This window comes from Platalea leucorodia, assembly GCF_965183815.1.
Source record: "Platalea leucorodia genome assembly, chromosome: 4".
Lineage (NCBI taxonomy): Eukaryota > Metazoa > Chordata > Aves > Pelecaniformes > Threskiornithidae > Platalea > Platalea leucorodia.
The window spans coordinates 19,762,592-19,777,000 of record NC_138826.1 but is presented as its reverse complement, the minus strand read 5'-3'; the positions used below and the strand labels follow the sequence as shown (position 1 = coordinate 19,777,000).

The 14,409-nt window shown below is 42.2% G+C and overlaps 1 protein-coding gene across 4 annotated transcripts in view; it reads left to right on the top strand.

The window, feature by feature from the left end:
• The first annotated feature begins 418 nt into the window (after positions 1-418).
• The window catches only part of PCGF5 (polycomb group ring finger 5), a 74,852-nt gene continuing 60,861 nt past the window's right edge, over positions 419-14,409 (top strand). For 3 of the 4 annotated variants that reach the window (XM_082310007.1, XM_082310002.1, XM_082310004.1), the window contains exon 1: positions 419-503. The gene's annotated coding sequence lies outside the window, so the exon portion shown is untranslated. The remainder of the gene's footprint in view (positions 504-14,409) is intronic. The other variant, XM_082310005.1, reaches the window with a different exon arrangement.

Genomic DNA, 14,409 nt, shown 5'->3' with positions numbered 1-14,409 from the left:
GCCGGGCAGCGTCTGAGGGAGGGCGGTTGGCGGCGGCGGGCGCTGGCAGAGCCCGCGGGGCGGCGGGCGGGCGGCGGCGCGCCCCGTGCCCCGCCGCGGCGCAGCGCAGCGGGGGCTCCGGCGGCGGCCGAGCGGCGCCGGAGCCCCCTGCGCGGCCGGGCCGGCAGCGCCCGAGCCAGGCTGTGCCCCAGTTTGTGTCCAATCAGAGAGTGAAGTGCGTGCACCGAGCGGGGCGGCAATGCGTAAACAAGCCCCGGGGAACTCCTCCGCCCCCCGCTCTCCCCTCCGCGCCGCTCCCGCCCGCTCCCCGCGCCGCCCCGCAGCCTCCCCCGCCGCCCGCCAACAACTCCGGCGAGGCGCGCGCTCCCGCCGCCCAACCGCCTCAACCGCCCTCCCCTCCCCCCGCCCGCCCGCCCGCCCGCCCAGCCGGCGCCGCCCGCGCTGCCACACGCACCCCACTCCCGCACACGCCCGCGGGTGCCCGTGGCCTCTCCGGGGGGAAGGTAAGGGGCCCGCCGAGCCGGCCGGCGGCAGGGGCGGGCGGGGGCCGCCGGGCAGGCAGGCGGCGGCGGCGGCGGGGTGTGGGTGCGTGCGGGGGGGGGATCATGTGTCATAACAAGTTGTTGAACGTGACATTGCTCTTGAACTGCGCTGCGGCGGCGGCGGGCGGCGGGGCCGCGAGGGGCAGGGGCCGCCGAGTAACTTTCTCCTCAAATTTGCCGCTGAGGGGGGAGGCGGCCGCGGCGCGGGCAGGGCGGCGGTGCTGGCTGCCGGCGGGGACGGCGGAATGCGCTCGGGAGCGGCTGCTGCCGTTGGCGATGCGTGCAGCTTCCTGAGGGGGACGGCGCGCCGCGCCGCGCGGCTGGGTGACGAGCGCTCGGCGTCTGGCTGCTGCGGGAGCCGCTGCCACCCCTGCGAGGATTTTTCTAGCAAGGCGCCTGGGCGGCTAGTTAGCGAGGAGTAGGTTCTGGTCCACAGCATCTGTTCCTGCGGGTAATTATCCCTGGCTAATGCTCCGTGGCAGTTTGGCTCGCTTCCGTCGTGATTAGCTCGGCTTATTATATAAGATGTCACCGGAGGAGGAGAGGCACAAGTCCTCTGTGCGGCGGGCGGGGACACGCGCACACACACACCGGTCCGCCGCGCCTTCCCCGCCCCGGGTACCGGAGCCGAGGGAGCAGCCCCGGCCCGGCGCGGGCGGCCCGGGCGCGGCGGGGAGCGAGCCTCGCAGCCCGCCGGTGAAATACGGCAGCTCGTTTTACACGTGGGTTGGGTGTGTTTCCCAAACCTTGCCTTTGAGCAGAAGCGTAACCTGTTCTCCTTCCTCTCCGCACCTCTGATTTCTTCTTTTCTCTCTCTCTCAAAAAAAAAATAAACATTTGAGCATAACAAAGTTTAACAACTTGAATTTTGCTTCCTTTATGTGCATATTTAGTATGTTAACATGATCTGGAGACGATTGAATGAATCATCAGTTCCATGGAATAAAAGCAAGTGAATCATCTCTCATACACACACACACACACACAACTGTGAGGGAGCATAGTTGTTCCTGTAGCTAGTGAAAGGGTAGTGTCAGTTTCTGGTACGCAATGGGATGTAGTTAGTATAGACAGTGCTCAGAAACCCACCAGGTTTCCTGGGGCGAGTCTGTGAACTGTGAAAGTTTTGCAACACTCAATTGCAGTTTTTCTGGCTCAGTGGTTGAATGGTAACCTCTTTCTGTGTCAACTTGCTACCCTTTATTTTAGCCAAATTCTCAAAAGGGGGATGTTAATGGTAAAATTTAAGTAATTGTGTTATTCAAAGTGTATTAATTTAAAATAAAATTTAAACAAAGCCCCCCTCAATGGTGTTGCGCTATGTCCATACCCTGAAGCCAGAGACAGATCCTGGATGCTTTTAATCTGGGCTTTCTTTTGCTTAGTTTTGTTAAGCAAAAATAGTTAGTCTCTGTTAGAGTAAAAATATATAAATATGTATTTGGAAAACAAATTAAGCCAGTTTATTTAATAAACACGTTAGAGTTGTACCTAGATAGACTTCTGTTCCTGATCCTCTTGCCTGTTGCTGTTTTAAATGGCATTGAGGCTGGGTCCTATATATAGTTTTTCTTTCAACTCTGACTTGCTTCGAAAGTGGAATTTCCATCCTTCACGTTTTCTTGACATGTCTATCTCTCCCTGTTCAGAGGCAGAACTCTGAATTTTACAAGATTAATTCCTCTTTTCTTCTCAGCATACCTGCCACTGTCAAGAAATTAAGTCACTGTTTACAGCAGGGAGGTAGTACTTTTGCACATACAAGCACTTGGTTTTACAGTATAAAAGTACATGAAGATCTTTGTATGTCTTACTGGTAAACCATTCTGTCTCCTTTGGCAATCAGGTATGCTTTATCTCACTGGCCGTGTTTTGTACTTCTAGTCATTCTCCAAACAGGAATGGAGGAATAACTCAGTCATGGAAAGGGCTGGTTTGGGTATTTGTTACTGTTGGGGAGAAAGGGCATGTTACCATTTTTGTTTGTCTAGAACTGAGTGCACTGGCACTTCAAAAACAATTTTATAGCATTAATTACAGGACTGGAGCAGCTAAGTGTGGGAAAATGGTATTATTTCAGGGTTCGTTGTGCAGCTTTTAACGCCTCACTACCTGAAGATTCTGAAGTTAACCAGGTTAAGCCTGCATGTGACTGCGAACACAGTTTGTAATAGAGATTCTCTTAAGTTAGGTATATTGGGTGGTCAAGTTAACAAACAGGAAGAAATACTATTTTATTTGTGCATTTAAATCATCAGTCAAATAGCATTCATCCTTTTTTATTTAATTTCCTTACAAAGAAGATAGAAACATTCAGTGTGTACGGCATTCTATGTGCCTAGACCTCAGCTGAAAGCAGTAGAGCAAGTAACACTGAAAGTGGACTCACCACTCTGCTCCAGCCGCTTTCCCCCGCTCTATATGTACTCTGGGCTTCAAAGCAGAAGTGAAAAATTCTAGGTTTCACTTTTAAGCCTGCAGAATGTGCAAAATAAAGTGAGATAAAATGGATTGGTTTAAGGTTGCTTCTGTGCAGCTCCATTTTTAGGATTGATAAGCAGATTACTGTAGGATGCACAGCAGAACTTTGAGGACAGCGGAGGGCTATGCAGATAGAAGTGGAGGGTCTGAACTTTGTATCTTGTTTTTTGCTATGTTGGGATACATAGGCTTGGTTCTTAGCATGATAAATTTATGAATATGTATCAAATCTTACACTGCCTTTTGTCAAAAAGAAAAAAAAGATACGAAGTTATAATGTTTATTTGAAATGAATAGTACTTTGCTCAAAAAATAGCTCAAGTTACCACCTGCTTTGCAGATTCTGTGCTCTGAAAGACTGGTGCCAACAGCACCTTCATACGTCCTTTCAGCTGTCTCAACTGGAAATGAATGGTTAACATCCCAACGGAAAAAAAAAACCAAAACCAAACAGATTCTTTCCTTTTTGCAGTTTTTGCTTTAAAGACTCTTTCTAGACAGATGCAGCATTCCCAAGCAAAGTTTTGAACTATTCCTGTAGAAAGACATGCTGCTGGTCTTGATAAAGGGAATCCTTTCCTCAACTATTGAAAACTTGGCCTCAAGTGCACGTTGGCCTGGGGGTTGTTTGCTCCCCAAATCCTCAGTTAAAAACATTTGTTGCAGTTGTCTGGGAAGAAGTTTAATTTCTATTACTAGTCTCACTATTTAAAATATTAAGAAAATAGTTAGAAAAAGTTGATACTATACCAAGGTGTATCACTTTGTATCGCTTTGTGTATTAGAGTTGTAGCTAATCTGTTCTTGAATGTTGGTGGATAGTGCCTTAGATATTTCCTACAGTGAAGCTTATTTCCCTGATTATTGTGTTTTTCTCTTTATGTTTTTGCAGTAAATGTAGTACCATGAAAAGTAATAGCTTGACAGACTTTGAGACTGAAGCCCATGATGAGCAGAGCAAGTGTAGCACTGGCAGCGAGCTCCACCATGCTATGACAAGACTGTGTATATCTAGCTGCATGTGTGCATGTGGGAAATATCAGTGTTACTGTCTCTATCCTAATTATTGCTTACAAAATAAAATTTGTCCACTGCCAAGTGTAGGACACTTCTGGAATGAAAGATACATAGTGTGACTTGAGCACTGTGGTCTCAACAGCTGTCACTATTAGTTCTTACATGTGAAACAAATAATTTTGACTGGTTACCTAAAGCTGAAACCATTTATCCCATTATTAATAGTTGAACTCATGCATGTCTCAGCAGTTTTCCTAACATCTGGCCAAACTGTTCATTTGCTACTGTGCATTGGTCATTTCTTTCCTGTTACGGAATAATTTTCTTCCTTTGTCATTGTTTTGTACGTGTTTTGAGGTTTGGCTGAAATTAAAAAAATAGCCTGCTAATTTGCCATAATAATTCTGTTTTCATAAAAGACCTAGCTAGGAAAAGATTACTGTCTCAGAAGAGGTTTAAAGATGAGAGTAAAATTATTGGGAGGATCTTCACTTCCTTAAGATACTGTTATATTACTGACTGATGCATCGCAAAGAGGGAGGCACCAGGCTTCAAGTTGCTGTCGTCTGTTCTGGTTCAAGAACCGCTTTCCTACGTTGAATCTTCACTGGCAGTTGACTTTGCACTAGTTGGTTTAAAGAGTGTACCACATGGGCATTGAGCAAGGACTGCTGAAGAACCAGGTATCCACGCTGCAAATGGGGTGCCTTTAGTGACCCCTTGTGCACAGCTTCAGTATTGGTTCTTCCACAAGGAGGAAAACCACTTTGTAGTCATACCACTTCTACTAGAAGTAAATTCTTATAAAAAAGAACCCTTCCTACACACTAAATCACTAACGGAGATGATCCAAGAAATAGTGTTTGGACCTACATGGTGAAGCTGTGGTTTTTTTCCTGATTCATGGGTATGATTCATTCTATGCATATTATTGATGGCAGCATTACAAAATTATTTTCTGACAAAGATGCATTGTTTCTGGCAACTTTCTGGCAGTTATCTGCTTCCTTAGAAAAAATCTATGGCTCTATGCTTATGGATAGCAGACAGCTGAATCCGTGAGTACAATCTGATACCAGCAGGGAGGGTTGTAGTTTGTAGTTGCCGTAGAATTGCTTGCATCCAGTTTATTATTCCTATCTTCCAAACTCCACCCTGCACACTTCTTTAGTTCACCTGTTACAGCTTAGTTTTTGTACTATGAGCTCTTGGGGAACACTTTGTCATTCATTCTGTATTTGTAAAATTTGCAGCACTTCAGTATCCTGGCTGATTTGGCTTCCTGTCTCTATGGAAATAAGTAATAAATAGTAGTTTTCATTTTAGATGTTTTTGCCTGAATCTTGACTGTGTTTCTATCCCAGTGCAAAGAAAAACCAAAACAATTCCGCAGTTTTAATAGAACATTTGTCCAAAGACCAACACTATAAGTAAAATATGACTCCAAATAGACAACTGTACGAATGAAAGAGAATAACAAATCTAAATTCACTTTTTTGTGACGCATGTGAAGCTCCAGTGAGGGAGACCATGAATGCTACCAAGAGCAAAATTAAGCCCTAAGAAAAGTAAGACTTCAGTTGTGTTTTAACATAGATCAGCAGGAGAAATCTCACGGGAATTCTCAAATGTGATGAACTTCTGTAAGGGACAGATTGGTTGTAATTTTCATAGTATCTTCTGGTCCTTCTTAAAAAAAAAATTGTGATTTTCTTATGTAGTCAAAATACCCTGTGGTACCCCAAGTAGAGGTTTCTTCAGTTGTGGACATGGAATCACACAGTTCTTTTTGTACCTGAGCTATCCTGGTTCCCTTCACAGAGATGCGGAGTTAGAGACTGCTTACACTGATTATAGACAGATGAAATTGCTACAATTGACTTCTTCCATGAGGAACCAAATGCTGTGGTTATAACTTGATGACAGAGATGCAATTTATCTTCACCTTGTAATTACAAGGGTGATTTCACATTTGCACTGTATCAGAGTATAGGAAATATATGGATATTCAATGTAGTGTTACCTGGTACACTTACATTAATTTCTCTTGGCAGTGGTCTTTAGAAGTATTAATGTTCATGGTTTACTTTTTCAGGACTAATATAATTGTTCTGTAGCAGTTTCAGTCAGTACTAATGAATTCCATTTTACCAAACAAAACAAGAAAATACCCAACTTAGTTTGCAACAACTGTGAACTAGTAGTTGTATGATCATATAGATCATATAGATCATACAACATCATTTTATGCCTTTTTGAGACAGTAACATATATTTCCCAGTGGCTGCAGCTGGCACACTAATTTGCAGAAGTAGAATATCCGAGATTTCTCTTCAGAACTATAAAATGGAACATTTTAATATGCATTAACATTTACATTTTTTAAAAGAGTTTCTACCATCATATAAGAAATCAAAGTATTTTAAAATTTATTCATACAGATAGTGTGGATGTATGAGAACACACTTGGATTAATTTTTGTTTTCATCTGCCTATGGATATTTCATTTTTGTGTTCAGTCATTTTAAAATGGGGATAATTCATGTAAATAAGAGCTTTTAAAAAAACCCTAACATAAGACAAGAACATAGGCCATAGTGTGTATTCTGCCCCAGTCGTTTTGTAGCTTTCACTGAGCATCCTAACCCATGAAAAAGTTACTGTTAGGTAACAGTCTCAATTTCCAGTCTTGGCATTCTCCTAATTGCTGCATTTTTCATAGTCTGTGAATTTGTGATGCAGAAAGGAAGTACCTGCAGATTGAAATTACTTGTATGGTCATAATTCCTATTTTAGCTTTGTCAGTACAGTGATAGCACTTACTGGCCTTGATCAATAGCAGGGCTTGATTCATAAAAGCAGGTCTCCAAGACTTAACACTGTTTCCTTAGCAGTTGCTGACGTAATAATACAATGTAAAACGGATGACATGACCTATAACAAGATATTAATTTCCTGAATCTGAAGCTCTACGTAGAAGAAAGAAAAAGCACTGGAGTTCCTTTCAATAGCAGAAGACTTTGCATTGTGCTTCCTAGTTCTGGTTCTTCTTTTTAACGATACTGGTAAAATATTATCACCTTATTAATTTAATTTGGATTGGAAAGTCTGTTTATTAGATTATTCCAGTATGTGTTCAAAGTCCCCGAAAGAGAAATTATCACTTTTCTTTGGGATGTAAAATGTGCTGGGATTATCTGTTTACGTAAGCTTCTTAGATAGAATTTTTCAGATGACTTTCTGCATTGTGTTACACCTGTTAAAATCTTTGTGTACTAACAAAGCACATTAAAGTAATTGAATCCAAAAATTAAATATTCTGAAGATAGATTTCAGTGCTCGTTACAACTGATCAGATCTGACAGACAGATAAATTCTCTCCACCACAAAAAAATAGTTGATCTTGAGAGAAGAGTCTTGAGTGATTCTTAGTGAAGCATCACCACTAATTAAAGCAAGTGCAATTATATTTATTTCCTCCCTCAAGAAGAAGAATGGAATATGTAAGAAATCAGGCTCTTGATTAATTTCATAATGAAAACACAGTTCTTTTTTTCAGATGGAAGATCAGCTCTTAATAGCCAATGTGTGGATTGAATGAAGTTAAAGATGTTTCTTTCTTTCATGGTTTTGTAAAATTGTTATTTACTTTTTTGAAGAATCATCAGTACTAGCTGCAGAGACAAAAGATCCTTTATATGATATAAATGATATTTTGACTAAGTACTCTTGGTTGATTCTGGCTGTAGAATTTCCCTGCATACAAAGTGATTTTGAAGAGCTGCTTAATCAAACCAATATTTTTCAGCTTTCCATCTTAACTCTTTTGATATATCATAGATAAAGTAAATTTTCATGCTTTCATCCCAAATACGTATTTACCAAAATTTGCAAGTGTTTTGTGTGGACAGTGATCACAGAATGCAAATGGATTTATTTGAAATGATGTACTCAACAACGGTGCCTCATACAGGCAAGTGTTTAAAATCTACTATTGCTATGTATCTTTTGTGTTATTCATTGCTGAAAATTTAGACTGTAAATTTACATGGGATTAGTCTACAATTCAAAATTTCCATTAATTGCAGAGGAGCTTTTCCAGTGAATTCAGTGTGAAGCTGGATGAAACCAGTGACAAACTTGTAACAGAGGAGCTTTTCTATAACACCTGGCTTCTCAAGGTATAATAGCTCTTATTACATCAACTAATACAATAGGGAAAAACACACAAACTGTTGGGCACACAAGCCCTTCTTCAAGTCTCAGACAATAGCAGCAAACCGTGAACTAAGTGTGTGGTTTCAGAAGACATCTATAGGCACTGCTGTTGAACAAGGGAAGTGCTGCTACTATCCCTTATGCTGTCTGAGCCTTGGCAGTCATTGAACCACTAAATAAATTGAGTTTCACTAACCCAGCAAGAAAGTAATAAAACCAAGTTTTCTACTGGGCTAGCGTGTTAAATGGACTTAATAGATGGATCAGCAAGCTCCAGAGTGGCGCTTAACTTTTTCGGTACAACTGGTCCATTAGATCAGCTCTGCTGTTCAGTTAACTGTAGATTTAGGACAAGTTGGGAGTATTTGCTTTGATTTTATTGTAATTATGGCAATCAAGTAGCTAATTTGAGGGAAAAGTGAGGTTATCACCTGCAAAACAAAGGGGATATTAGTATACGGAGAAATTGTGAGGTAGTGCTCCATCATGGGCAGAAAGAAAATGGGTCATCACGACCAGAACACTGAAGGCTTTAGCTGGAGTGTCATCATGCGGTAGAGGCAGTATCTCCAATAAGTCTATCATTTTTGATATCTACAAGATGTATGAATCCTTGTTTCCAGGTTTGAATTGGTGGTCAGGACTGAGAAGTGAGAGGTGGAATTTTTCTGATGAAAAATGTTCTCATGGAATTCATTCTGTTACCTAGAGGTCTTGCTAATTTGTGTGTAATTACATTGACAGAAGAACAGCATGAATCGAACAGTGTACATTAAGAAAGCAGTTCTTTAATATTTATTTAAGGTAATCTCTGGTCTTCCTTTCTTGGATACTTCCTAGGCTGCTGGACTAGAAATGAGTTTGGGTCACATGGACACGAGTTGGTGGAGCAAGTTCAATGTTCTCTGGTTCTGGACTACTAGGTGCAGACTCTGCATCTGACTTCTTTCTTGGCAGTGGAGAACCCTCCCCTCTCCCCCCGTCTAGCTGTCCTATACCTAGATTTCTCAAGCACCTCTGATATGTAAAGAATAATTGCAAAGATCTGCTTAACATTGAGCATTTCAATGAACAGTTTCCATCTTTTTTGGGGGGGTGATATGTGATAACATTGACAGCTAATGTGCTGCCTGAAAAGAAATTTCCTATATTTCCTGCCAGTGATGATAGCTGCTTACCATGTCATTTTTACTCTATGTTTTCAAAGGAAGTGTCTTGGGTCTCATGAATCCAAGGCAGAATCCATAAAAATATAAATAATTTAGAACTTTAGCCTTAGCTGATGAAAACTGCTGTAACTTGTACTTCAGTTGATCCATTTGACTTTATGCTAATATTGAATATGCCTGTAGACAGAGGAAAGCCTAACCACAAGTACTGCTCTTACCTACCATAGTTAAGTTACAGTGGACCTTGCCTTGAATTGCTTATAAAATTGTCAGTTATTAAATAATTCCAAGAACAAGATTAGGAAAAAGTTGTCATTTTGCCCAGTTAAACAAATTTTTGTTAACCTTTTCATTAAGCCAGGACTTCAAATTTGGCTTAATTATTGTCCTTGTATTATGAATGTATTTTTTCCTGTTCTTGTGAAAATAGAAGTGTTTGATCTAAGCATAAACCTTTGCAAAGAAATTTAAGTTTATATATGTTTTTAGAAGAGGCTGGTGAGAGTTTGGCAGCGACATTTTCCAAAGACAGCATCTGCAGCCAAGTAGTTGAGTAGAACTTTCCCTGTCATTGTTCCTCCTTGAATCCCAACGTGGACTCCGATACAAGTACTAAAGAGGAGATTAGCTCTACTTTGACTGTTAGAGGCACAGACATCATGAAGGAGAAAGAAGAGGTGACTGCTTTGCAAAGGAGTGAGAATTGCAAGCGGCTTCTGTTTGCAAGTATCAGAGGGTAAAGGAAGTTAGAAAACCATTAGGAGGGTCTAGGCGCAGGGAAATGTGGAGATGGATGTTGAGTGATCTGGAAGGGTCCCCTGCTCAGGGGAGGGTAGGGGGTCCAAAACCAGTAGACAGCATACTTCCTAAGCCTCTTCTTTCCTCTGTTATCAGCAAATAGCAGAGAGAACAGCAGGCAAAGAACGTCTCTTCCCTTCAGTGCTTGCTGGTTTGGTATTGATTCTGTTTATTCATACATGTGAGGTCTGTTTGGCGGGTGCAGAAGTCAAGCTGCTGACAACTCACATGGCACAGAGTCATAGTGACTCTGCAGTAGAATTCCTGTATTTTGGGCATGGTTAAATATAAAAATTAGACTGTTCTAATATAGCTATTTTAAGGCTAAAGGGCAAAATGTTAGGACGTTTCTTATTTTAGGCTGTTGGTGTGACCATAATTTATCCATTGTAGTGCTCTTCAATTATGTTCTTAAAAGGCTTTCTCCCCAGCACCCCCTTATTTACTGCACAGTTGTAAAGTGTTTGGGGATTTCTCAGTAGGAGTTGTCTGCAGTAGAGTGTAGAATGGACACAGGGGAATGCAGGAAGACAAAGAATGGTCTCAGCTTAGGGAAGTTGAATGCTGCCTTGGAGGACTAGTTTCTGCCCATCTTGGATGCTAAATGACTATTTTATGCTGGGTAGGTAATATAGGTCAGAGGTTCACAGGTGGCCATTCATTTTTTTAACATTTGTGAGACATGTAGCCAAATTTGCCGGTGTTCTGACATCACCAGTACAGCTAAAATCGTGTGAAACTGAGCTGTTTACTGTTGTCTTGGTTTCAGTTGGGTAGAGTTGATTTTTCTTCCTAGTAGAATCATAGAATCATAGAATGCTTTGGGATGGAAGGGACCTTTAAAGGTCATCTAGTCCATCCCCCCTGCAATTGGCAGGGACACCTACAACTAGAGCAGGTTGCTCAGAGCCCCATCCAGCCTCGCCTTGAATGTTTCCAGGGATGGGGCATCTACCACCTCTCTGGGCAACCCGTTCCAGTGTTTCACCACCCGCATTGTAAAAAATTTCTTCCTTATATCCAGTCTGAATCTACCCTCTTTTAGTTTAAAACCATTACCCCATGTCTTATCGCTACTGGCCCTGCTAAAAAGTCTGTCCCCATCTTTCTTATAAGCCCCCTTTAAGTATTGAAAGGCTGCAATAAGGTCTTCCTGCAGCCTTCTCTTCTCCAGGCTGAACAACCCCAGCTCTTTCAGCCTTTCCTCATAGCAGAGGTGCTCCATCCCTCTGATCATTTTTGTGGCCCTCCTCTGGACCCGGTCTAACAGATCCATGTCTTTCCCATGCTGAAGACCCCAGAGCTGGATGCAGCACTCCAGGTGGGGTCTCACCAGAGCGAAGTAGAGGGGCAGAACCACCTCCCTCGACCTGCTGGCCACACTTCTTTTGATGCAGCCCAGGATACAGTTGGCTTTCTGGGCTGCAAGAGCACATTGCCGGCTCATGTCCAGCTTTTCATCTATCAGTACCCGCAAGTCCTTCTTGGCAGGGCTGCACACAACCCCTTCATCCCCCAGCCTGTACTGATACCAGGGATTGCCCTGACCCAAGTGCAGGACCCTGCACTTGTCCTTGCTGAACCTCATGAGGTTCACACAGGCCCACCTCTCGAGCCTGTCCAGGTCCCTCTGGATGGCATCCTGTCCCTCAGGCGTGTCGACTGCACCACTCAGCTTGGTGTCATCTGCAAATTTGCTGAGGGTGCACTTGATGCCGCTATCTATGTCATAGACATAGTAGCTGGTATAGTGCTGTGTTTTGGATTTAGTATGAGAATAATGTTGACAACACACTGATGTTGTAGTTGTTGCTAAGTAGTGCTTACACTAGTCGAGGACTTTCCAGCTTCCCATGCTCTGCCCGGTGCACGAGAAGCTGGGAGGAGGCACAGCCAGGACAGCTGACCCAGACTGGCCAAAGGGCTGTTCCGTACCATATGACATCATGCTCAGTATATAAACTGGGGAGAGTTGGCCGGCAGGCAGCGATCTCTGCTCAGGGACATGCTGGGCATTGGTTGGTGGGTGGTGAGCAATTGTATAGTGTATCACTTGCTTTGTATATTATTATTCTATTATAATATTATTATTATTATTATTACTACTATTACTACTATTCTATTTCATTTTACTTCAATTATTAAACTGTTCTTATCTCAACCCATGAGTTTTCTGACTTTCACCTTTCCAATTCTCTCCCCCATCCCACTGGGGTGGGGGGAGTGAGCGAGTGGCTCTGTGGTGCTTAGTTGCTGGCTGGGGTTAAACCACGACAACTGTTTAGAGTCCTGAGTGTCCTGAAAAATTGAACCTTAAAACTTAAATCAGGTGTATGGAACTAAAGAGTACTTGGGACAGTTTGGACCTGGACTTCTATGTCTCCTGTTTCTGTATATGTAAATTATGCCTAGCAGTGTTGTCTTGTTGAATAGGTTGTGGGGAAGATCCTTTTTTTACTATTTGGGGAGCAATGAAATACTAGAGGAATGAGTGGGTATGCATGTGTGTGATACCAAACACCTGGGAGTAAAATAAAATAAAAAAAAGCATAACTGCCTTTTGTACTAGGTTGTTTGGTAGGAAATATACATTCATAGTATTAAAACCAGTGTTACAGTTCACATATGCAAAGGCACAGATTTTTTTTCTTCAACTCTTTTGGAGTCTGTAATTTTTACTGAAGTTATACTAATCTCAGAAGGCCCCATCTAGATATGGAGTTCTGTTGAGTTTGGCTTCATGGAGATGTAGAAAACGATTGGTTTTGCCTAAAGGTTGTGTATTTAGACAAAGGAAAGTAATAGACAAATTGGCTTCAGGAAGAGGCAGTAGTCATACAGGTATATTTTTCCATAACGTACTTGGGATGTGCTGCTTGGAGGTACAAAGGTGCTATTTTATTCCTTAAACTAAATACGCATTGGGGCACATGTACGTGATTTTAAGCAGATGTAAGCTCCTGCTGCCTGAGCTTGAAGAAACTGAGAAGATATCTGCCTATGGTTAGTGTAATATCAAGACAGAGTATATTAGCTGTGGCTCAGTGCCATGGTAACACCAGAATGTGGTTTCTAGTCAGCTTACAGCATAGACTTATCTGATTGCTAGTAGACCCAGCTTGCAACTTTTCTTGTCATTAGCACAAACAAGATTCATTAAAAATACTTCATTAAAACAAACAAACTGTTTTTTAGGAAGCTGTGACAGTGATCTTATGGATGAGTTCTGAATATGGTATTTGCGGGAAGAGACAGGCAGAGTTTAGGACAGAACTAGAGTAACTGTAGAATAATAGAGAGAAGCCCACAATACTTAAACCTGGACAATGCAGAACCTTCTTTTATGCCTCAGTGAGTGGGATGTTATTGATCCTGCTTATTGGAGTGGGTGAGATTTACCTTGTTCACAGCAATAAATCTACATGTTCCTTGAAAGTGGCGATTGACAGTTAAATGTTGATTGCTGTGCTTTCCTACCAGTAAGAAAAGCATAAATATTGCTGAGCATCCTGTGTTGATAGATGTCTCAGCAGCTTGTGCTGCAGAAGCTCTTTGTAGGTCAGAGTAGATCAGACAACTTAGTGTAGTATTGCTCTAAAAGTGAGTGGTAAAATGTTGGCATTAATGATTGTGACTTAGATATCTGACAGGGGTGTTATATGAAGTGTTACAATGCATCCCATATGTTAATTTAGCTGCTAAACTATAGTAACTTTTCTTTTTAATCGCTCATTTCTATGTATCTTGTGGGCTGCACGGGTTTTAAATAGTGGCTAAAAAACCTGATACTCCATCATTGCTCATTTTATCATGTTATCATGAGCAACACTCACTTGGAAGTCACCAGCTCTGCATGCCTCAGTCCCTGGACCTATACCAAATACAGGAAAAGAGTGGTTCCATATAAGCTATATAGCTAAACAGGGCAGGGAAATCCAACTGCTGACTGTGTAGTTGCTGCTCTTGTCCCACCATGTACCAAAATTAATCAGTGTAGTATACCCAGAAACAGAGCATAGAGCAGGAGCTCCAGAACTTTTTTGAGAGCTACAACATAGAAAGAAAACTCTATGATAGAATAGTTGCTTTAGCAGCTTGTACTTTTTTTTGGACCATGCACAGATGCAGGAGGAGATGTTTCCTTCTCTAGAGGAAAGGCAGTAGATCAAGTCTTTGCAGGATAC